Source organism: Monodelphis domestica, chromosome 5 (genome assembly GCF_027887165.1).
Source record: "Monodelphis domestica isolate mMonDom1 chromosome 5, mMonDom1.pri, whole genome shotgun sequence".
In the NCBI taxonomy this organism is placed as follows: Eukaryota; Metazoa; Chordata; class Mammalia; order Didelphimorphia; family Didelphidae; genus Monodelphis; species Monodelphis domestica.
Window position 1 is genome coordinate 98,841,186 of NC_077231.1, and position 23,956 is coordinate 98,865,141.

Consider the following 23,956-nt stretch of genomic DNA (forward strand, 5'->3'; position numbering starts at 1 on the left):
AGCTGATATGAAAATCTCTCCAAAGGGCTTTCACCAAAGAAGGACTGCTGTTCTTCTCTGTTCTTCCTAGCTTGGAAGTCCTTCATAGGCTTCTCTTCTGGGACAGAAAAAGAAGGAAATGATTAACAATTTATTTTTTGGGGTCCAGAAGATTTGGGTTTAGAAGCTCAATTAAAATGTAGACTCTTCAGGAGGTCCTAGGTTCAAATCTGGCCTCAGACACTTCCCAGCTGTGTGACCCTGGGCAAGTCACTTGACCCCCATTGCCTAGCCCTTACCACTCTTCTGCCTTGGAGCCAATACACAGTATTGACTCCAAGACAGAAGGTAAGGGTTTAAAAAAAATGCAGACTCTTCTAGGGGTGGGGAAGAAAGAGGACATTAATCTGGAATCACCTTTTAGCCAGAAGATCTTATTCTGTCACTTTTCTACTCAATAACCAAGTCATTCCCTTACTCAATGAACTCCAATGGCTCCCTATTACCTTTAGCATCAAGTGTTCAATTAAAAAAAAAACCCTTCAGAACCTTGCCCTTTCTTCCATTTCTAATCTAGTAGTACCTTACTTTTATCCACATATTGTACAGTACAGTGACACTGGTGTCTTGGCTATTCTTCAAACTTGACCCTCCATCTTCTACTCCCATGCATTTCCCCTGGCTGTCTGTCATGGACAGATGTTTGCCCTCTTCCCCTCTACCAGGTGCTAACTGTCCTGGCTTCCTTCAAGAGTCAGTGCAAATCCAGTCTTCTACAAGAGCTCTTTCTCCATCCTTCTCACTGATCACACCTTTTCCCTGATGTTGCTTCCCATTTACACTATATTTATCTGGTATGTGTTTCTATTTATGCTTGCTGTTTTTCCCTTTAGTTCCCCAATAATCTCCTTGAGGGATATTTTTGTCTTTCTTTGTAACTTTATTGCTTAGCCTAGTGCCCAACAAATAGCTGTTATTTACTGTTTGTTGACTAACAATAGTCAGCAGGCAAAAGGGATGGGGAATGGGACAAGGGTAAGGAGGACCCTTAGATGCAGAGCATAGGACACTGATTCTATAGGGTGTGTATGGGTAAATGGTGACAGTAAGCTGCCTGCTCTGCCCCAGTGGGAAGCATGATGGACTTAATTAGGACACCTACATTGGAATCCTGTCTTTGGCAGTGCTAGACTTATGAATCAGGAGAAGCCATTTAATCTTCACGAACCTCAGTTTCCTCATCCACAAAATGGGCATAATAATCCTTGTACTTCTGACCCAGTATAGTTGAACAGAAAGTGCTTTGAGAGCACATCATGAGGGCAGCTGGGGCTAGGGGTAGGGTAGGACGAGGCAAAGAGAGGGGAGATGGAGACCGAAAGTATCCTTCTCTGCTTGCCTGGGGTCTCACATTGCTCAGTTACTCACCAAGGGTCAATTTAGAAGATTTGAGGATCAACTTCCCAACAATGAAAGGTTCCCCAAAGCAAGTCTTTATGGTCCCAGCTAAAATACTGATTTTACTTCCTTATGACATCCCCAAAGACATTGCCAAATCCCAGAAGCCCAAGGTTAGGTCTCAGAGCTTTCAGAAATAAATAAGTAAGAGCTCCCATTGAATGAGCACTTGAATTGCTAAGTGATTTGTGCTTATTATACATATTTGAACCTTTGAAGGAGATACTATTATTTAGCCTTATCTGTAAAAAGGAGGAAACCAAGGCTTTCTAGGGGTCTCACAATAGGTGGAAATCTTAGGGAGGTTTCAGATCAGCTCAGAGTGCACTCTGAGGATTTGCCTGTCACCTTGTCAAGGTCCATTGGGAAGTAGATCCAGTGTCCAGTGAAAATATGTTGGGCATGAAACCTGGCTTTCTGGGCATGGAATAACCCATCTGTATTGGGTTCCCTTGACCACACTGAGCATCTCTGACTCAGGTTCACGAGAAAAGAATAGTGAAGACGGAAACATTGACATGGAAGAAGGTGACTTGGGTGTCCATCCTCTTCTTATATTTACCAGCTGTGTGACCATTGTATAATTGAAAATCTGTTAACCTAAAAAAAGAACTACATATCCCGAGAGCCCACTGACTTCCTGTCAGTATGTACTTCCTGTAGACAGAGGATAAAGGGAGTGGGCGTTGAGGCTCATGCTCCTCTTTGGCATGATGTAGCATTAGTGGTGACTTGAAATGGCTAATCAGACATGGGCACATGGTTTTTATTTTGTACCCTCTTTATCCCTTGATTTCTAATGATCATTTAATAAACCTCATAAATTATCACATAATATTTTTACTATTAAGATATAATTTTAAATTTTACACCATGGGAAAGTCATTTATCTTGAGGGATTTTTCTCCTCATTTGCAAAACAGGCATCATAATATTTTTCCACACAGGGACTCACAGTGGAATGTGTTCAGAAGCGGCCCTTCCTAACTAAACTATTATCAGCAAAGCAAATTTCCAAGATAGCCACAAAGGACCCATGATGACAAATGCTCTCTACAGCCAAGGAAGGAGTTGTTGGAGTCTGACTGCAGATCAAAGCTTGCTATCTTCTACTTGATTGCCTTCATGAGTTCTTTTTTTTTTTCATATGTGTGATGTGTCTTTTATCATTGTATGAGCAATATGGAATATGGATTACATAAAAGCACTGGTATAATGTATATCAGACTATTTACTACCTTGGGGACTGGGGTGGGGAGGGAGGGAGGGAGAGAACCTGAATTGTCAAATGTCAGAAAAGAATTGTAATTTAAAAAGATTGCAAGTGCAGAGCACACTTTTTCTAAAACCTTGCCTTCCACCTTAGAATGAATACTATATGTTGGTTCCAAGGCAGAAGAGCAGTAAGGGTGAGGCATGGAGGTTAAGTGATTTGCCCAGGGTCACACAGCTAGGCAGTGTCTGAGGTCAGATTGGAACCCAGGACCTCCCATCTCAGCACAATTTTTAAGAAATGGTCCTTCTTGGTTCCACTTGACCATATGGTATATTGGTGCCTGCTTTTAGCCATGAGGTGATCAGAACCAGGAAAGGCTACTGTGAACCTTGAGATGTCTGACCTGACCCACAGGCTTCTCTGTCAGTGTATATTTCTCTTTGGAGGTGGAGCGGTACCCAGCTGGCACCTGGAGTTATATTTATACTACCAATCTCAGAGAATTGCTATCAGAGAAACACTTTATAAATTATCAAGTGAATGAGTGTGTGTGTTGTAGAGAAAGAGGGAGAGGAGAGTAAAGAGAGAGAAAAAAAGAAAGAGAGAAGAGAGAAAAATGGAGAGCAGAGGAGAAAAGTGAATCTGGAGATGGAAGAGAAGAAGGGAGAGTTCTCCTTATTAACAATGATGAAGCTCTTGCAAAGATTAACCCCAGAAACAGGAAGTGGTCTGTTTATTAAGTCTGCAAAGAAACCATACTTAGCCTTCTCTGAACTCTGAAATCTTTCCTACATCACCATGAAAGGAACAAAATCAGTGAATCTCCCATGTTGAAAGGAACCTGAGAAGGCATCTAGAAGCCTTCACTGATCTCCCCAAATGCAAGGGTCACCCCTTTCCCAGCCTCCCTTTCCCCAGATTCCCTCACATCTACTTTGTATTTACTTGTCTGTTCCTAAGGGGTGGGTTTTCCTCTCTCTCTCTCCCCAGCCCCCAGGACAGCTCTTGGCACACAGTGGGTGTTTCATTAATGTTTGTGGATTTGCTGACTACAGGTCTCTCTTCTGCACATCTGGCCGGCAGACAGTTAGTGGTCCAGTCTCTGCTTGGAAAGTCCCAGTCACAGGACACTGGGAGTACTGGAACATCCCATTCCACTGGGGGCCATTCTGTCATTAGGAGGAACTTCTACAAATGCAGGCAATTTCAGCATCTCAAACCCAAACCCTGGTTTGGCCCTGGCAACTATAGACACTATGAAGCTCCCAGTGAGAGGTTCTACTAGCTTGGGAATAGGAATAGAATAGGGACCAAAGGCAATGCCAAAGTTATGAATGTGAGAGCCTGCCTCAGAGTCAGAGTCCTGAGTTCAAGTCCCACCTACTACCCACACTGACTGTGTAACCCTAAAAATTACTTCCTCTCCCTTCCTCCCCTGGCAACCTTTTCAGATTACGAGTTGCATCATTAGAAAGTCAGAAGTTGGAAGTGGAGGAGTTCCATGGAGACTGGAACAACCTCCAGGAAGTGATGCAGAGCGAGAGGAGCAGAACCAGGAGAACATTGTACCCAGAGACTAATACACTGTGGTATAATCGAACGTAATGGACTTCTCCATTAGTGGCGGTGTAATGTCCCTGAACAATTTGCAGGAATCTAGGAGAAAAAAACACTATTCATAAGCAAAGGATAAACTGTGGGAGTAGAAACACCGAGGAAAAGCAACTGCCTGAATACAGCGGTTGAGGGGACATGACAGAGGAGAGACTCTAAATGAACACTCTAATGCAAATATTATCAACAAAGCAATGAGTTCAAATCAAGAACACATGTAATGCCCAGCGGATTTACGCGTCGGCTATGGGGGGTGGGGGGAGGAAAAGAAAAAGATCTATGTCTTTAATGAATAATGCTTGGAAATGATCAAATAAAATATATTTAAAAGAAAAAGAAAAAAAAGGGAGTCCTTCAAGTAGTTTATGTTCTTGGGTTTATCGAACACTAAGCTGAACCTTTTGTTTTTTGCTTATCTAGTTTGATTCATTAGTCTACTTTCCTACTTTGCAATTTTGATGATTATTTATTCACAATACATTTTTATAGTTACAAATTGTTTTTCTCAATGTTTTAGCTATTTTTTCCACCACACGAATACTGCTATTATACTATTATTTTGTCTACCTTTATAAGATATTCCCTTGGTAGTTTGATTAGGAAAGCACAAAAACTAAATTAACTTAGGAAGTATCTTCATTTTTATTATATTGGTATAGTCCAACATGAAATAGCTCTATGATTATCTAAGATTTCCTTTATTTTTGTATCTTGAATGACTGTAGATTGAATCCCAAATGTTTTATGCATTGTGAAGCTATTTTGAATGAGATTTATTTTTCTATTCTGCTTGGCCTTACCTATGTTATTGCCATATAAAAATGTTGATCATTTTTGTGGATTAAAAAAAAAAAGAAAGTCAGAAGTTGGAAAGATAGCATTGGCCATGTTGGATCTGAGATTTTGCCAGAGATGTCCTATAGGCATGTTTGTAAGCATGGAGTTCAAAAGAAGGGGTCAAGACAAAAGAAATGGATTATGGGTTATTAATTTAGAGATATTATAGTTGGGTGGGAATGAGGTTGCTGAGGGGAAAAGAGGAGATCAAGGACAAAGCAAAACCTTTGGTAGACAACCAGTTGCCTCAAGAGGTCAGAAAGAAAATAAGGAACCAGGTGGGGCAGAGGAGGAGCTATCAGAGATGGGGAATAACCTGGAGAATCTGGTGCCTTGGAAGTTGAGGGAAAAGACTATTTAGTGGGAGAGGAGGGTCAACAGTGACAAAAATGATGGAGAGATAGGGGCAGCTAGTGGAAGGAGCACCATAACTAGAGTTGGGAGGATTTGGGTTCAAATCGGGCCTCAGAAATTCTTATACGACCCTGGGCAAGTCACTTAACTCCCATTGCCTAGCCCTTACCACTCTTCTACTTCAAAACCAATACTCAGTATTGATTCTAATATAGAACTTAAGGATTAGAATATATATAGTTATTTTTAAAAATATTTTGTTAAAATCAATAGACATGAGGCAGCTAGATGGCTCAGTGAATAGAATGCCATGCTCACAGATGGGAGGTCCTGGGTTCAAATATGGTTTCAGATCACTACTTCACTGTATGACCTTGGGTAAGTCATTAGTCCATTGCCTAGTCCTTGACAATCTTCTGTCTTAGAATCTTTTCTAAGACAGAAGATGAGAGTTTAAAAGAATATCAGAGAGAAATTTTGAAGTGTCTGTGGGACATCTAGACAGGAATTCAAAAGGTTAAGAGTGGAGGAAAGGCATTGTAGACATAGAGAACATCATGAACGAAGGCAGAGAGACAGGCAGGAGAGGAAGTGTCCTCAGGGGACAGAGAGCTACCCAGTTTGGTTGGACATATAACATTAAGAGTAATCTTATGGGGTGAAGGAGGGAGACAATTTAAAAAATTAGAAATCAAAAGAAAAGCCATTTGGGAATCAGAATGAAAGCAGGTAAGAAATTAAGAGAAACTTGGCTCTAGGAGGCAGATGATAGCAAAATGGATTAGAGGAATCTTCAGATCTAAGATGTCCATGGAGTGGTAAATAGGATTGTTCCCACATTATGGTAGGAGTCAGTGGGCAAGGGGCCTTAGGGGATGGACGCTTCCTGTGACTCCAGTATGGAGTCTGTTGGGGTGTTCACTAGTGCTCATCATAGGCAAAGAGGAGTAATGGTGAAATGATAATCTTGTCTCTTGGTACATGGAAAAGGAAAATGGCTCTGAGTTCCAATCCTGCTCTACCTCTTACTCTCTGGGTGACCTGTGGCAAATTACTAACTGCCTTGGACCTCTGGTTTCATCCTCTATAAAACAGATTAAACTAGATGGCCTCAGTTCCCTTCCAGCTCAGGGTCTAGGCTCCTGAGTTCCTGCTTGGCCTTTAGCTGCCATCTTGGCCACTGCTGCTTCTCTGGCCTCCTAAGCAAAATGGGGCCCATGGATCATGGCCATCCTCAAAGTGGAGAAAACCAATAAAGGCCTAAACTCAGTCTTCAAATCTCACAGTCGGTCCCTGCCTCAGTAATTATTCAGGGGAGGGCGGGGAGTCTAGACAGCCACATGGCTGCAACCTACCAGAAGTTTTGGTATAGGAATCACAAAGACAAATCACAAAGCAATTGTGCAACCACATTGGTCCACTTCACTACCCTGGATCCCCAGCTCCCTGGCTCTGTAGGCTATTGATATAAAACTCATTTGGAAAAAGATTCCTTCTAAGCAGATTTTATCAAACATAGCAATTCCAAGAAAGGAAAAAGTTTTCATTATCCAGAATTCAAAAATGAAGTTTCTCTATTTGGGAAGTTTGCTAAAACAAAACACTTTTTAATCTTTGTGGAAGAAGCCTTTTTGGCAGACCATGGGCCCCCAGGGCATCGTTTTTATAACAACAGGTTATATTTTCGAGCTGAGAGATGAGAGGGCCAAAATCACATTTGCAAAACAAGTTTTGTTTTGTTTTTTTTTTAACCCTCACCTTCCATCTTAGAATCAATACTGTGTATTGGTTCCAAGGCAGAGGAGTGGTAAGGGTTAGGCAATGGGCGTTAAGTGACTTGCCCAGGGTTATACTCCTACAAAATATCTGAGGTCACATTTGAACCCAGGACCTCCTGTCTTCTGGGCCTGGCTCTCAATCCACTGAGCTATCCAGCTGCCCTCCCCCACCCCCTTTTTCTTTAAATAGCTTACCTGATAGTCCTAAGAATAGAGCTTTGGGACAGTTATATAGCTCAGTGGACAGAGAGTCAGCACTGGAGATGGGAGGTCCTGGGTTCAAATCTAGATTGTCAGTGCCTAACTGTGTAACCTTGGTCAAGTCACTTAATCCCCATTGCCTAGCCCTTGTTGTCTTTTTGCGTTGGAACTAATATATAGTATTGATCTAATATACAGTATTGCTTCTAAGATGGAAGATAAGAGTTTAAAAAAAAAAGGAACTAGAGACTTGCCCATAGTTCCATAGGAAGTGTCAGAGGCATGAATTGGGACAAAGTTCTCAAAATTCTAAAGCTAGTGGACTTCCCCTCCACCACAGTTGCCCCTTCTGTCACCTTGAGCAGCAGAGGAACCTGTAGAACTCCCCTCACCTATTGACTGGCTGCCCTACCTTCTTCCTTGGCTGACTCTGCCCTTACTTGGCCTTCCCCTGCCCAGCCATTGAGGGAGAGGCTAGAAGCTTGTTCAGGTTCTCCAGGGGAAACTTTAGAGTTTTGGGTTAGGGTTAGGGGGAATTGAGGTGGGAGGAGAAAGCCATCATCTCTTGTCCCCAGCTAGAAGGAACTCTTCCCCAGCTCTGATGAAAGCCAGCTGTGCTTACCTCCTCAGGGGCCACCCATGAATCCAGGGACCAAAAGCATCCAGATCTCCCCTTCCTGTCTCCATGACACCGAGGGGTTGAATGTTCCCCAGGACGACTCTACTGATGGGTTTCTGGGGGTTCTGGGGGAGGGGCCACATGTGACGTCACATCCAGGCCAAAGAACAGTCATGATAAGCCTCTTATAGTCTTTAGAAGGAACCTTAAAAACCACAATCTGCAGCCACAGTCGCTAGGCATGGTGTGAACCAGAGTAGACAGAGAACTGTGTGGGGAGCCCATTTGGGGGAATTCACGTGATAATGATGAAGCCTCCAGTTCTTGTCCTCCTTTGGGTAACAGATGCGCTTAAAGACCTTGACTTCATCTAGCATAGCAAATCATCCCTCACCAAGGGTCTAGGACTTGTAGTTTTTCCCTCTTGGGAACAGAAGAAGCTACCAGGAGATCAGGACTTGAAGGTGGGCTGCTTCCAAGAACTACACAGTCAGAGATTTGAAGGATCTCTGAAGGGAAGGAAAGGAGAGGAGGGAGGGGGTCATGGACCCCAGAGAGAGCAACTCAAGATGGTCTGTGACAGGGCCATCCTCAGTCCCTTCACACCTAAGTCTCCATAGAAGAAAGACTATGAGAAGTGGTCTCCAAATGGATAAGCAGTTGATCAGTCAAAAAAATTTTAATTAAGCACCTACTATGTGTTGGACACTGTGTCAAGCACCAGAGGAACAAAGATAGAAAACAGTCACTTTCCTTGAAGAATCCATATAATCCTGGGGGAGACAACATGCAAATATCCAAATCAGTAGAGGCAGAATGAGTTGGAGACAGGAAGGAGCTACCTTATGAGAAAATCTATTTAACAGCTGAATAGAGGATGGACTAACCTGCAGGCTTTGTGGTAGTCTGGGCATGAAGTGGAGAGGGTCTGCAGCAGAGTGGTGGCAGTGTCACAGGGAAGAAGGGGACATAGAGAAATGTTGGGAAGGTAGTAAGGACAGGTCTTGGCAACAGACTGGATATGGTAGGGTGAGAGAGAGTGAGTGACACCAAGCTTATGATCTACTCCTGGGGGGGAGTGGGAGGATGAAGGTTCTCTCCACATCATAGGGAAATTAGGAAGAGGGATACAGGCAGTTAGGTGGCACAATGGCACAATGGTGGCTGGGCCTTGAGGCAGGAAGACTCCTCTTCATGAGTTCCAATTTGGGAACAGACAGTAGCTGTGGCAAGTCACTTAGCCCTGTTTGCCTCAGTTTCTTTACCTGTAAAATGAGCTGGAGAAAACATGGCCAGCCAGTTCAGGATCTTTGCCAAGAAAACTCCAAATGGGGTCACAAAGAGTCCAAAATGTCTGAAATGACTGAACAACAACAAATAGGCAGAGAGAAAGATATGGGGCAAAGGGGGGAGGTGGAGAGGGTGGCTGAGCCAAGGGACAGGACTAGAAAGTGCACAGTACTGTACAGTCAATTTAATACAGGGTTTTTTTGGAATTCTAACTTCTTTCAGAATTCTTTTCAGAAAGTCTAATTTTTGTAATGTGAATATTCATAAAGAGAACTTTCTGTATCAGATTGTGCCAAAAATCAATGCAGAAAAGCTTAAAACCACACTACAACTTTTGGGATAACCTATATACACATAAATTACATATATATATATATATATACACACACATATATAGTGATATGAGTTACTTTGGGGAGGCAAATACATAGAAGTGAAGGATAATTTGGAAGAAGAAAAGCAAAAAGCAGTAACATTAAAAGAAAATATGCTCTCTTTATAAGCAAAACATTGATTTCAAAGATGTGATGTATAGAGAAAACTTAAGGATTATGAATTCCCCCCCAAGGCACAAGAAGACAAGAACCCTAAATACCACAATGCCAAAAACAAAAACATGCAAATTGCTCAGAACTGCCATAAATAGAAAACATACTTTTTGGTTTTAAAAAATTTTTTTTTTTGGTTACACATGGAAATAAGTCTGATCAATTATTTTCTGAATTGCTGTGATTCAGATTCTCTTCCTTCCTTCCCTCCCTGAGATGGTAAATAATCTGATAACAGTTTTACCAGTGCTATCATGTAATACATATTTCCATATTCCTCATTCTGGGGAATAAGACACAGTGCATATGCAAGAAAAACTCATGAAATTAATAAAATGAAAAATAGTATGCTTTAATCTGTAGTTAGCCTCCAACAGTTCCTTCTATGGTCGTGAATAGCATTTTTCATCATGAGTCTCTTGTTGATAATAATTTAGTCATTCACTGTTGTTATTATACAATTTTTCTGTTACTTTTTACACTATTCTCCTGGTTCTGCTTACTTTGTGTTGCATTAGTTCACATAAGTCTTTACTGATTTTTCTGAAATCATCATAATTGTCATTTCTTATAGATAATATTCTATTACAACTATATACCACAATTTATCCAGTCATTCCCCAAGTGATGGATATCTCCTATTTCCAACTCTATGCCACTTCAAAAAGAGCTGCTACAAATATTTTCTATATATGTTCTTTCCCTTTTTCTTTGATCTCTTTGGGAAATAGACCTAATAGTGGTTTTGCTGGATCAAAAGGAATGCATAATTTTCTGGCTCTTTGGGCATGGTTCCAGATTGTTCTCCAGTATGGTTGTATAAATTCACAGCTCTACCAACAGTGTATTTTCATCTCAATTTCTCCACATCCTGTCCCATAGCTATTATTTTCCTTTTTGGTTTTATTAGCCAATATGATAGGTGTAAGGTAGTATCTCAGAGTTGTTTTAATTTGTATTTCTCGAATCAATAGCTATTTGGAGAATTTTTCTCATGTGACTATAGATAGTTTTAATTTCTTTATCTCAGAATTGCCTGTTCATATCCTTTGACCATTTGCCAAATGGAGAATGATTTTTCTTATAAATTTTACTCTGTTCTCTCTATATATATTTGAGAAATGAGTGCATTAGCAGAACCACTTGCTTTAAATTTTTTTCTCAGCTTTTTTGTTTCCCTTCTGATCTTGGTTGTATTGGTTTTGTTTGCATAAAACAAAACATTTTTCATTGAATAGAATCAAAATTATCTATTTTACTTCTTGTAATGTTCTTTGCATCTTATTTGGTCATAAATTTTTCACTCATCCTGTAAAGGGTAAATTTTATGGTTGGACTGAACATATTTTGAGTTGGTCATTAGAGATTTGATGACTAAATCTGACTTGATTACTCAAGTCAGAATGGACTTTTATGGTGGTCTTTTTACAATAGAGGGAAGAAATTAAGGAAATGAGAGAGAGAGAAATAGAGAGAGAGAGAGAGAGAGAGAAAGAGAGAGAGAGAGAAAGAGAGAGAGAGAGAGAGAGAGAGAGAGAGAGAGAGAGAGAGGGAGAGAGAGAGAGAGAGAGAGAGAGAATGGAGGACAGACGAATAAATGGCCTTGAAGTGCCTTTTGAGCTTGAAATCTAGGACCCTCCCCAAAAGGAGAGAATAGTAAGAGCTTTCTTTCTTTCTTTCTTTCTTTCTTTCTTTCTTTCTTTCTTTCTTTCTTTCTTTCTTTCTTTCTTTCTTTCTTTCTTTCTTTCTTTCTTTCTTTCTTTCTTTCTTTCTTTCTTTCTTTCTTTCTTTCTTTCTTTCTTTCTTTCTTTCTTTTTTTAAAACCCTTACCTTCCATCTTAGAATCAATACTGTATATTGTTACAAGGGAATCACTTTAAAAGACTGATATATATTAATTTAAGGTCGCCAAGGAATCAGCTATGTAATTCCTAAATGAAAAACTCAAGTCAGCCGTCAGCCTTTTTTGGAGTTTAATTACAATAGGAGCAAGAAAGGAATTAGAGATATATATAGAGAGAGAAAGGGGAGAGAAGGGATAAATAGGGCTTAAATACCCCTTCTGTTTAGGCTGGGCCAAAGGCCCAAGCCCTTAGATAGCTGAGGCAAAGAAAAGAGATCAGTCCCTTTCACTCACGTGTCCAAAATGGAGAAACAGTCTCAGAGGCCCCCACCTTCAGCTTCCTTCAGAGCAAGCTTCCTCAGAGCCCAGGAACCACACCGACCAAAAACTCAATCCTCCTCCCCCGAGTCTCCAGACCCTCCTATCTTTAAGGACACCCTCCAAGTTGCCTCCCCTCAGTCCTCACATCTACCAATCACTCTTCATCAATTTCCCTGTCAATGGAGGCTCTCGCTTAACCCAGGACCGCCCAGAGGTTTCTGGCTTTTGCACATGTCTGTTGAAGGTCATATTTTTCAAATGATTAAATCTTTACTCTTTTGTTACAGCCCTTTCTAAATCCTGTTAACTTGAGTATGGTAGAGATTGGAATAATTAAATTTTGATCTAGGCTGCAGCCCTTACTCAATCCTATTAGGACTGAATAGGGTGGAGTATCTCCATTGTATCAATTCTAAAATCAATCAAGACTCAAAGAAATTCCTGTTCTATGCTCAAGCATAGGTCAAAGTCCTTTCCATTGTTCAGCAAAGGGTTTCTGTCCTAAAGTAATCTTAAGAAGGGAAGAGAAGGAACCTCCCATGCCAATGGAGTTCCCATTCCAATAGACTATCAGTAAGAAATTTTCCAAGTATGAAATATCCCAATGGTGAAATTTCCAACATTTATAAGTCTAAGGAAATTTGAGGTTTACAATCCCCCCTGATGATCATTGGGAGACTAGTCTCCCCATTGATCATTTAACATAATCATTTTGTAGTTCTAAATTCACTTCTAACTAAAGATATACACAATATTCAATTTCTAAGAGAAATTAGAATAGTGAGAGAGGAAATAGAAAAGAAAGCAAAACCAATGTTTGCTAGGCGCATTGACAGAAAACCAAATTAGGGGCAGTCCCTTTTGGCATAAATGTTACAATAAATGTTCAATCAAAAGTTCAGTCCAATCAATCACATCCAAAGTTCATTCTTGATCTTCTTGATGAAGTGTAGGTTTTGGCATCTTTCTGCAACAGTTCATTCTCTGGATATAAAAGTTTCAAGCTTCTTTCTTGAAGATCTTTTCTCGAACAAAATCAAAATCTTTGAAAATTTTTTATAACAGTAAAATCTTAAACAAAAGTCTTGGATTTTTATAAAAATAAAATCTCAAACAAAAAAAAATTCAAAAATTCTTAGATTTTAAATTAAAATACAATCCCCCCTGAAGTAAGTATTTAAAAAAAAATATCAAGTTTAGCTCAGAATGCAATGTTCAGTTATGGGGGTGTATGTGTCAATTATCAAAAGAATAGAAAAATAATCAAAAACATAAGAAAAATTCAAAATAGACCTTGTATAGGTCCAGTTTAAAGTAATTTCTATCCCACAAGTATGTAGGACAGAATGCAGTAATATTTCACTTAGCCATTTGTAGCCAAGACTACAGGAAGTTGCCATAATATAAGAAGAAAAGAATTAGAATTCTATTTTGATGGGGAAATGTCATTCCCTTGTCTGATTTTTTTCCTTCAGAGATATAGGGAGCCAGCATGATAGTCAAGCTTTGTACTTGTTTGAGTACTTCGAAAGGAGTGTAGATACAAGGAAGTCCTACGACTTAAACATAAGTTAAGCGTCGCAACCTTGAGTCTCACTTTAATATTTCATGTGTGCTCTATTGGCACTATTCAGGTTTAGTCTGTGCTCCTTGTTTTTATCCCTTTTCCTGGAATCAGACACAAACATTAATCACAGTCCTATAATATTTTATCAATAAATGGCAGGTTCCGATAGTTTAAAGCTTTTAGGCATATATTGATATTATAGCAAGAGTATATATATTAACTTGTATTACTGCAGGGAAAAAAATATTAATATTAATTATGTGTACCTTCAGTACAAAAATGAAAAAAAAAATCAAATATTCTGATAAAAAAGAAAAGAAAAGAAATAAGAAAAAATAAGAAAAAAAATCAGTAATTCAATATATTCTTGAAAGAAAAAAACCAGCATCCATTTGTCTATGGATTATTATCTCCAATTCTTATGATAAGATAGAGTCACAATTCATATGATAGGATAGAGTCAATCAGTCTCAGCAGAAGATGCTTTCTTCACATGTGAGCAGTGAATCCAAGAGTCTCTTTCTCCAATCTTTATAGATGTTGGAGTAGTTAATAATATTTGGAATGGTCCTTCCCATGAAGGTTGAGTTGCTCCAGTTCGCTTGAAATTCTTGATATAAACTTTATCTCCTGGGTTCAGGTCATGCAGAGAAAAGTCTAATGGTCCAGCTTGTACTGCAGCTCCGGATTCATGAAGTTCACGTAGTTTGTGCTGTAACTCCTGTATATAGGAAGCAATAGTAATATCTCCCCCTAATAGCGATGTATAAGCTGGGGAGAAAGGCTTAGCCTGTATAGGCGGATGTCCAAAAAGCATCTCAAATGGTGAAATATGTAAGTCTCCTCTAGGCCTGCTTCTAAGATAAAATAGGGCCAGAGGGAGAATTTCAGGCCATTTTAAATGGGTCTCAGTGCATAATTTGCCAATCATAGTCTTAAGTTCTTTATTCATCCTCTCCACTTGGCCTGAACTCTGGGGGTGATATGGAACATGGAATTTTGGAGTTATCCCCAAGCAAGAATATATTTGATTTAAGACAGAATCAGTAAAATGACTCCCTCTATCGGAGTCAATACGTGCTGGTAGGCCAAAACGAGGAATAATTTCTTTTAAAAGTATCTTTGCAACAAAATCTGCTGTGGCTCGGGTCGTAGGAAATGCTTCCGGCCATCTGGTTAGTTGATCTACAATTACTAGACAAAATTTATAACGTCCAGCTTTTGGCATCGTTATGAAATCTATCTGTAGATGTTCAAAAGGTGTGTAAGCCAGAGGACGTCCCCCAAAGGCTTTTCCACGATATGCATGTTGGTTATATGCCTGGCAAATAGGGCAGGCTGAACATACTTTAGAGGCTACAGTAGTTATACCAGGGGCTATCCATACTCTCTTGACAGAGTCCACGATGCCCTGGGTGCCAAAATGACCATTTTTATGAATAGATTGGCAAATTTGGTTATAGAAACTTCTAGGGAGCAGGGGTTTTCCTTCAGGTGACACCCATACTCCATTAATTTGTTTTGCTTTAAATTTTTGTTTCCATTTTTCCACTTCCTTTTCATTATAGGAGAGTGATAAATTTAAATTATCAGTGGTTGTTAATGTTAAAATTAATCCAGGTCCTTCTATGGCTGCTAGTTTTGCAGCGGCATCTGCTCGGTCATTTCCTCTAGAGACAGGGTCAGAGCCACCTGTATGGGCAGAGCAATGAACTACAGCTAGGGCTTTAGGCAGTTTGAGAGCAGAAAGAACTTCATTAATAATTTCTGCATTAGCTATGGATTTTCCAGCTGAGGTTAAAAATCCTCTTTGGAGCCATAGCATCCCGACTGAGTGACAAATGCCGAAAGCATATCTAGAATCTGTATAAATTGTTGCCTTTTTATCCTTGGCAATTATACAAGCTTGTTTTAGAGCTATGAGTTCTGCTCCTTGAGCGCTAATGTTAGAAGGTAGTGAAGCTGACCATTCAGTGGCAAATTCTGAGACTACGGCAGCTCCAGTGTAACGTATGCCATCCCTCATAAAAGAGGAACCATCGGTAAATAAAATCAGATCTGCATTGTCTAAGGGAGTGTCCAAGAGATTATCTCGAGGCTTTTCTGCCATGGACACTAATGTTTCACAGTTATGTAGTGGTTCTCCTGAAGTGGGTAAATCTGGAAGCAAGGTGGCAGGGTTAAGAGTTGAACAGCGTTTCAAGGTAATATTTTCACTATTTAATAAGGTTATTTCATACCTTGTAATTCTCTGATCCGAGAATGCCTGTGTTCTATGTTTTACCAATAATGCTTCAATCTCATGTGGGCACATTATTGTTAATGGACATCCCAATACTAAATCAACGGTTTTTGTTACTAGTAAGGCTGTAGCAGCTACTCCTCTAAGGCATGGTGGTGCTCCTGCTGCTACTGGGTCTAGTTGGGCAGAATAATAAGCAATTGGGCGCTGAGAAGGTCCCAAAGTCTGAGTTAACACACCAGAGGCTACTCCTCTTCGCTCATGCACATATAAAGTAAATGGCTTGTTGTAATCTGGGATGCCTAGAGCAGGGGCAGACATGATAGCCTTTTTCAGATCTGTTAGAGCTGACAAGTGTTCAGGCTCTAATTTGAGGGGTTCAGGAACCGAATCCTTTGTTAATGCTATAAGGGGTTTAGTGATTTCCCCATAGCAAGGAATCCACTGTCTACAAAACCCTGTTGCTCCTAAAATTGCTCTCAGCTGTTTCTTAGTGGTAGGAGCACTCAATTTTTGAATGTTCTCAATTCGTTTTGGAGAAATATAACGAGCACCCGCAGTCAAGATGAATCCCAAATATTCTACTTTTTGGAGACACCATTGAACTTTATCCTTAGAGATTTTATGTCCTCTTTTGTGCAATTCCAAAAGAAGGTGTTTGCTATCTTCTTGACGTGTTTCTGCATCTGTTGAAGCCAAGAGTAGATCATCTACATATTTGATTAATTTGCTATTTTTAAATGTTATATTGTCTGTGTCTTGGCTCAAAATTTGCTCAAATAAGCTCGGACTTTCGACATAACCCTGTGGCAGCCGACACCAGGTATATTGTGAGCCCTTCCAGGTGAAAGCAAAAATATGCCTGGAGTTTTCATGTATTGGTATGGAAAAGAAAGCTGAACACAAGTCTACTACTGTAAAGTATGTAGCTGTGCTAGGAATAGATGAAATAATAGTATGTATGTTAGAAACTACAGAGTGTCTCTTTATAACATGATTATTCACTGCCCTTAGATCCTGTACGAATCTATAGATGTGCTTGCCATCGGGTCCTTTTTTTGGTTTTTTAATTGGCAGGATGGGCGTGTTGTATTCAGATTTGCAAGGGATTATTATTCCCTGTTCTATTAATGAGTTAATAACTGGTGTAATACCCTCAATTGCCTCCTTTGAGAGGGGATACTGAGGGATAGAAGGAGGTGGGCTAGATTTAGTTTTTATCTGCACAGGAACAGCAGATTTAAGTAAGCCTACGTCAGAAGAAGATGTGGCCCAAAGAGACTCCGGTATACCTTTAGGTATTTCAAAAATGGAAGGTTCTTTTGCCTCCTGGTTTTCCGAGAGAAGTACAGGGAGTAAATTTAAAGATTCCTCTGGTACTTCTAATGATAATGAGCCATCTGGGGAGCAGGTTATTGTGGCTCTGAGTTTGCATAGAAGGTCCCTCCCCAGCAAATTTAAAGGGGAGTCAGGCATCAAAAGGAAGGAGTGTTGTACCTCTAGGGGTCCTACAGACACCATTCTAGGAGGAAGTCTTTTAACTCTTTGGGTTATTCCTGATACTCCCATTACATTCTCTGAGCCAATAGAATAACATTGTAAATCAGGTGTTCTCTTTAATACAGACCAGGAAGCTCCAGTGTCTAATAGACAATCATAATAGGTGTTACCCACTTTTAAGGTAACATGGGGTTCATTAGTATGGGGAGGGCAGTGGATAGGGACAACGGGTAGTAGGACATCAGGGTCTGGGAAATCAAAGGTTGTATCCTCTGATTCCTGTGCCCCAGCCCCCCCCGGACACCATCATTGTGTTTGGGATATTCCTTGGGCACCCCCCTGAAGGGCACCTCTCTGAGGGTCATTAGTACCTCGAGTAATTTTTGGACGAGCGCCATTTCTCATATATTGTTGAGTATTATCATTAAAATTTTCTTCAATTTGAGCATTGTCATTAAATTCCCAATTCCTATTTCTATAATTCTGGTTTCTAAAGCTCTTATTTCTATATTCATTATAGTTATTTCCATAGTCATTATTATAATTTCTAGAATTTTGGTTTCTATAACCATTATCATAATTTCTATAGTTATTATTTCTAAAACCATTATTAAACTGTGTATTCCTTCCAAACATCTTAAGAAAGGTTCTACATTCCATCATTTTGTGGCCCTTCTTCTCACAGAAGTGGCAAGTAATGGATTGATAATTGGATTTCTGGAGAGGGGCAATTGTCGTTGGTTCATTATCATGCCCACTTTCTAATTTAGTTATCCTATCTATTACACATCTCATTTTTTTCTTCATTTCCTCCATGTCATCATTATTCTCTTTCTCCTTTTCTTCGTTTCCCTTAAAAACATATATAGCTGTTTTTCGCAATTCTTCAAGGTCCATATCTGACCATCTTGGGCATTGTGTTTTAAAATAATTTTTAATTACTTTGCAAGAATTATTTACAAAGATTCTTCTAACTTGTCTTAAACTATTCTCTTTATTTAAGTCCCAATCTAAGTATCTGTCCCCAAACTCGATAATTCTGTCCATAAATCTGGAGGGTGTTTCGTTTTCCTTTTGCTTAATTTTTTCCAGTTCCATCCACTTATCTGTACTGTCCGCACATTCCTTCATGGCCGTGAGGATGGCCTCTCTACAACGGTATAGTTGTAGATAGTCCTCAGGATTATTATAGTCCCATTCGGGATCCTGAGATGGCCAATGTGCTGCATTACGCCCCCGGGTTTTGTTGACATGAGCAATTATTTTATTTTTTTCACGTTCACTTAAAAAAGCCTGTAGTAAGCTCTCAACGTCCTTGTAAGACGGATTATATTGAAAAAATATGTCTCCCATCTTTTTTGTTACTAGAAAAGGATCTTGTTCATATGTGGGGATATTTCGTGTAAATTCATTTATTTCTTGGGGAGTAAACAGTATCCTATGTCTTAAAGTCACCACATCCCCATTTCGTCCTATTTCAGGTACTTCTCTTAGAGGAAACAGGCCTCTAGTTGAATTTTGCACCTGTGGGTCAGTTTGACAAGGACAGGTTTCTCTAGGAGGACAAGATCTCCCTTGCATTGGAATTTGGTTTTCTGTAGGAGAAGGAACATGAGAAGCTGGGATTGCAGGGGAAGGGTTTTGGGGATTAAATTCAGACAAGATTTGCACTGCACGAGAGAAGCAGTCTGTTAACTGGGCTATAGGAAAGGTGTTTTCCATCTCTATTTCAGGGAAGGAAATTTCCTCATTCAAAGGTTCAGAAACAGGTCTGTTTCTGGTAGAGTGGGTGTTTGCCCATTGATCCTGTAAGAAACATTTTAGATCTTCTAATTGGGCTTGCATTTTATCCTCAATTTTTCCTATTTTATCTTCCATATCTCCCATTTTATCCTCAATATTTCCTATTTTATTCTCAATATTTCCTATTTTATCCTCAAGTTTTTCTATTTTATTCTCAATATTTCCTATTTTATCCTCAATTTTTTCTATTGTATATTCAATTTTTTCTATTGTATCCTCAATTTTTTCTATTTTATCCTCAATATTTTCTATTTTATCCTCAATATTTTCTATTTTATCCTCAATATTTTCTATTTTATCCTCATTTTTTTCTATTTTATCCTCAACATTTTCTATTTTATCCTCAATATTTTCTATTTTATCCTCATTTTGTTTTATTTTATCCTCATTTTGTTTTATTTTATCCTCATTTTGTTTTATTTTATCCTCATTTTGTTTTATTTTATCCTCAATATTTTTTATTTTTTCATCTCTAAATATAGTATTGAGGAGTACAAAAATGACAGTACCTATTAATATAAAAATTTGGAGGTATCCTTCATTCCTCAATGCCCCTACTTCTTCAGCTGCCATATAATTGTCAAAGAATGTAGTACTCATTTTTATATGTATATTTTGTAATTTCACAAAACACGTGGGGAGCAGGGCAAAGCAACAAACTTTCCACAGGGTTTTTTTTTTTTAATCCAGGAAGTTGTTCCTTAAGGGAAAGGATATTTAGAAACAGTTCTTCCAGCCAGGACTTTAGAGTCCTGTTGCTGAGATTTAAAAACAGCTGTTTTCTGTCTATCAGAGTCACACAGCTGGGAAGTATCTGAGGTCCGATTTGAACCCAGGACCTTCTGCCTCTAGGGCTGGCTCTCAATCCGCTGAGCTACCCAGCTGTCCCTTAAGATTAAAGGGAAGAAAAAGAAAAAACTGCTGATTCCAATTTAACTTAAGGAGAAAAGAGAAAAAGTTTTTTATACTCACGTGTTCTAGCAGCTGTGTCTTTAAGCCAAGTTTTTTTTTTTTTAAAAAAAAAAAGGACTAAGTGGTGAAACAGTATAGTAAAAAGGCAAGGAAAAAGTTTTATTGAGAGGATTCTTTAGACTCCCGTGTGGTCAGCCACAATGTTACAAGGGAATCACTTTAAAAGACTGATATATATTAATTTAAGGTCGCCAAGGAATCAGCTATGTAATTCCTAAATGAAAAACTCAAGTCAGCCGTCAGCCTTTTTTGGAGTTTAATTACAATAGGAGCAAGAAAGGAATTAGAGATATATATAGAGAGAGAAAGGGGAGAGAAGGGATAAATAGGGCTTAAATACCCCTTCTGTTTAGGCTGGGCCAAAGGCCCAAGCCCTTAGATAGCTGAGGCAAAGAAAAGAGATCAGTCCCTTTCACTCACGTGTCCAAAATGGAGAAACAGTCTCAGAGGCCCCCACCTTCAGCTTCCTTCAGAGCAAGCTTCCTCAGAGCCCAGGAACCACACCGACCAAAAACTCAATCCTCCTCCCCCGAGTCTCCAGACCCTCCTATCTTTAAGGACACCCTCCAAGTTGCCTCCCCTCAGTCCTCACATCTACCAATCACTCTTCATCAATTTCCCTGTCAATGGAGGCTCTCGCTTAACCCAGGACCGCCCAGAGGTTTCTGGCTTTTGCACATGTCTGTTGAAGGTCATATTTTTCAAATGATTAAATCTTTACTCTTTTGTTACAGCCCTTTCTAAATCCTGTTAACTTGAGTATGGTAGAGATTGGAATAATTAAATTTTGATCTAGGCTGCAGCCCTTACTCAATCCTATTAGGACTGAATAGGGTGGAGATTTATTCCAAGTATCTCCATTGTATCAATTCTAAAATCAATCAAGACTCAAAGAAATTCCTGTTCTATGCTTAAGCATAGGTCAAAGTCCTTTCCATTGTTCAGCAAAGGGTTTCTGTCCTAAAGTAATCTTAAGAAGGGAAGAGAAGGAACCTCCCATGCCAATGGAGTTCCCATTCCAATAGACTATCAGTAAGAAATTTTCCAAGTATGAAATATCCCAATGGTGAAATTTCCAACATTTATAAGTCTAAGGAAATTTGAGGTTTACAATATTGGTTCCAAGGTGGAAGAGTGGGAAGGGTTAGACAATGGGGGTTAAATGACTTGCCCAGGGTCATAGCTAGGAAATGTCTGAGGTCAAATTTGAACTTAGCACCTCGCATCTCTAGGCCTGGCTCTCCATCCACTGCACCCTAAGAGCTTTCTTTCTAAATGCACAAGAGACAGGGTGGATATCACAGTGAAGAGACAGGTCTTAGGCATTATGAAATTAACTTCCTGGCATGTCATCCACAGGTAAAACAATGTTTTTTTGAGGGTCTATTCACATAATGGAAGGGTGCATGGAAGGGTGGGAGAGGAGAAGGATAAAGGAGTGTGCCATGTACTCTGGTCAAATTGACGTCTATGAAAGAAGGTGACTCCTATGGTCACTCAGGAAGAAGAGAGCCTGCAGCAGAGTAATGAAGTGGGAGGAGGGACTGAAAGGGGACAATATGGGAGAAGTTTTGTTTTGGTGATGGGAAGGAATGCTACTGATGAATGAATGCTAGAATGAATGTAAAGATATTCTGTGAAGGGAGATAAGGACCTTGCACAGGAGATTTTCCTGTGAGAATTTGATGCCTGAAGAGACTGTTCATGTGCCTCAGGACCGGGGGAGGGGTGGTATTGGGGCTTCAAGGGCAGCAAAAGCCTGGTGGAGTGGGGAAGACAGGGACCCAAGGACATTTTGAGAGAAAGGGGGAAGGAAGATGACCAGGGGTGGTGGACTGTATAATCAGAGATATCTGGTTCCAGTTTAGGTTCCGCCATGGGCAGTGCCCTTTCTATCACTGCAGGAATTGCTGTTTTCCTGTGAGGCACAATGGAAAACTGGGGTGGGGTGACCTCTACGAGGAGCAACAGAAACTGCTTAGATCCCAGGCGAGCCTAGAATGGTCACTTTGGAAATTTGATAAGTGAAAGAGTCAGAGAATGAGGATCTTGACTACACATAATGGGAGGATCAATAGTGAAGGGAATGAGAAAAAGAAATCTTTATCTGTTAAAATTAAAATTAATATACATACCGAGATATTAATTTTATAAAGTTTATTAATAGAAAAGGTAGATCAGCATAGTTTAAAAATCTCTTTTTTTACTCTAAATCTTCTGATCACAAGTTGCCTAGCCTGCCAGTCCCTTCCTCTTCCCCCTTACCTTCCTGCTCTCTTTCAGCTTTCCTTCCAAAAGCCCAGAAAAGACCTTTCCCCTACCTTTTATTGATGTACAGCCCATAAGGGATGCAGACTGGTGCAATCCCAGCATGCAAAGAATCCTGATGGATGAGTCAGTCCTCCAGGAGGGGGAGGGAATGAACTTCCTTGACACATATGGAAAGAGAGGCAAAAAATGAAATAGAAAAAAACATGACTAATGGCCAGGATTAGTTGAAGCTAAGACTGATGGGGGAAATTAAATGATCAGATAAAATCAGGGGGAAAAGAACTAAGAAAAAAATCCAAAAGGGAAAAAGGTAACAAATAGTAGTTAGGAATGTGGTGAGGAGAAGAGACCCAGTGGGAATAAGGCCATCTTAACAAAAGATTAAGCTAAAGTAACTTTAGAAATATAGTACTTTGTTTACAATGGAAGAGTGGGGAAATCATAACTTGAAAGAAAACACTATTAGAGACAAAGGAGAAAATATAAAATTAATGCAACTTTAAGTGTGAAAAGCAAAAATAAATGTTCAAAAAATAAAAGGAAAAACAAAGAAAAGATATTCTGCTGAAAGGAACCAGAAATAACAAATGAGTATCTATAATAAACTTCTGTGCTCCAAATACTTTAGCATTCAAGTTTATAAAGGAAATATTAATTAAGCCAGAAAACATCTATAGGAATATAAGTTAGGGATGGCTAGGACCAAAAGGATTTTTGAATTTTTTGGATGGCTGTCATCCAGAGCTTCTTGGAATTCTGAGAGCAGCTCTGCCCAATTTAGCCAGAGCAATGGAATCTTGCCCTAGCTACTAAGAGGGCTGCACTCTGACTGGCAGGTAGCCATCTTGAGTAGAATTCTGTGGCCAGGGGACTCAAAGAACATTCTGTTGGAACTTTCCATTGCTTGGTTGAACTCGGGGTTGCTGGAAGATACCATTCACCAATTTTTTACCTCAGCTTCATTGTAACAACTGCTATTTATTCTAAGTAGTTAATTCAGCGGAAGTAAACAATAGATTGACTATTAGCTGCTCTGCTATATTAAAACAACAGCTGTTATCTTAATTAATTATAACATTAATATAATAAAAATGTTTCTGGGGTACTATCTCTCCCTGATCCCCTATGTTTTTGTTGTCATATTGCCTGATTAGTTGTATGACTATGAAAGTGGAAATGTTGCTTCCTTACATGAAAACTAGTATAAGAAGGGGATTAGCCTATGTTATATTGGGATTATAGTATGTGGTCTGTTCTATGTGATGATTAAAATCTTGATGCATCTGGTTAAGAGATACAATATTTTTGGTTATTTAAATTTGGGGATTGCTGATTTGAAAAATGTTGTTATGGTTTTGCAAGAGAAGTTAGATAAAATTGAGGCTATCTGTGAACAGCTAAAGGTGCCAAAACTGGTGAAGCTGGAAGAGCTGAAGAACAGCAAGCTCCTACTAAGCTAGAGCTAAAAGCTACAGCTTTGGAGGAGAAGCCAGTTACCCTTTGTCCTCTATGCGATGTGTCCTGTTACAGCAGACCAGAGGAT

General features: G+C 39.5%; 1 protein-coding gene across 1 annotated transcript in view; it reads right to left on the reverse strand.

The window, feature by feature from the left end:
- The window catches only part of LOC103103199 (apolipoprotein L6-like), a 45,072-nt gene that overhangs the window by 5,060 nt on the left and 16,056 nt on the right, over positions 1-23,956 (reverse strand). The gene's annotated exons all lie outside the window — the stretch shown is intronic.